The sequence below is a fragment of the Vigna radiata genome, chromosome 5 (assembly GCF_000741045.1).
Source record: "Vigna radiata var. radiata cultivar VC1973A chromosome 5, Vradiata_ver6, whole genome shotgun sequence".
NCBI classification, from domain to species: domain Eukaryota; kingdom Viridiplantae; phylum Streptophyta; class Magnoliopsida; order Fabales; family Fabaceae; genus Vigna; species Vigna radiata.
In genome coordinates this window covers 34,824,901-34,826,712 of record NC_028355.1, presented here as the reverse complement: position 1 = coordinate 34,826,712, position 1,812 = coordinate 34,824,901, and positions in this window count along the sequence as shown.

Below are 1,812 nucleotides of genomic sequence, written 5' to 3'. Positions count from 1 at the left end.
ACGAGGAGTAACAAAAAGAAGCAGAGAACGTGCAAGGAATTGAAGACCGAGAATGGCGTTGACCTTTGTGGTTGGAAGGAGATTTGGTTTCTGAAATGGAGGCCATTATTTTTCTTATCACACTCTTCTTTCAACCGAAAACATTTATTGAGGGAGACAAAATCGGCCTCAATCTCTCCTTAACTGCACTCTATACATTCAATATTTAGCTTCTTTCCCAGCTGGTCCTGCTAACTTACTCACCTCTAATATAACCTAACTTGGAAGACATTGTGTGAACTACACAAAACCTTATAGCTGCAACATCTAAGGTACTTATTTTCTAACTAAAATTTGAGTTTCGCTTCAATTATATCTATGATCATTTATCCTGCAAATTTTCACATAGAAATGATTCGTTCATTCAAATTGATTCTATATATTGTGAAAATAAGAAATATAATTTGGGAAATAGCCTGGGCTTTTATTTTTTAAAGGAAGTTGCAAATTACAGTTAATCCAGGAAAAGTATCTTTAACACAACGCATACGTGAATTGGTCCGTTTCAAATATTTTTTTAAAATAAATTCAAACAGATTAATAAAATAATAACACGTATCCTGTTGTTAAAAAATTATTAAAAAAAAAGTTGTTAAAATATCATTATCCATCAAGCTAACCATGGTCAAACGCAGGTGAAATATCTGGTCAGAAGATTTTGCCCATATTTAACCTTTTTCCAGTGACATTTATGGTTGTTATTGAAATTTGCAATGTATGAGTGGTAGTTTCACGTAGGCTTGCCATTGCCAACAAATGTTTGGGCTGGTTTTTCCAATCTCATTTAGTTCTTCCACACCCGAATACAATAAAAGTCCAAATTTATTTTGTGTGAAAACATTGAAAACCGGGACCATATGGGTTCCCCTTGTTGAATTGGCAACTTTGTTTACAGTGCTCTGTGGAAAGTGTTCAGTATGAAAACCTGTTTAGTTTTTGCTATATTAATGAAAAATGCTAATTCTTACTAACCCAGTTTAGTCATGCCACCTTTTTGTGCTCTATTATCTAGTTGTCAAATCCTTTGACAAAAGGAAACGGATTCTGATTATGACAGTTATTTTTACTATACATTTTATTTAATAATTTTCATTGTTTTCTTTCATTACATCAATTTTTCTTTATCTCAATCCATACACTTCTTTCCTTTTCTTATTTCTCTCCTTTTTACGGAAAATATAATTAAAAAATTCCTTTTATATTATACATTTAATTCATTCAATCTTTGCTATAATGATTTTAGAAATAAATACACCAATTTTCATCAGTCAATTATAGACATCGATAATATTGTTCAAAATATAAAACGTATCTGCGCAACCATTATAATATATATATATATATATATGGGGTTTGCTAACTTGCGTATGTCTGTTTTTTAGTTGGTACATTTTAGCAATGTGTATCGGATTTCAGTAGACAAAAATACTCTTATATCATGATTCTAAATTTTAAGGTTAAGGGTATTTTAATAATTTTCATTCTCAAAATTAAAAAAATAAAAAAAGAAACCCCCAATCCTTTATTCACCTCTCTCATTCCTCTCAACCTTTCTCTTTCATCTCTTTCACTGCAATATTTTCTCTCTCATTGCTACTGTAGACCTAAGAAAAAAATCAAAAACACTTGTCTTATTTTAATAATTTTCATTCTCAAAATTAAAAAAAAAAAAAAAAACAAACAAACCCTTACTCACCACCTTCATTCCTCTCAACCCTTTTTCCTTCATTTCTCACTCAACACATTTCCTCTGTCATCTCTACACTAACTCTA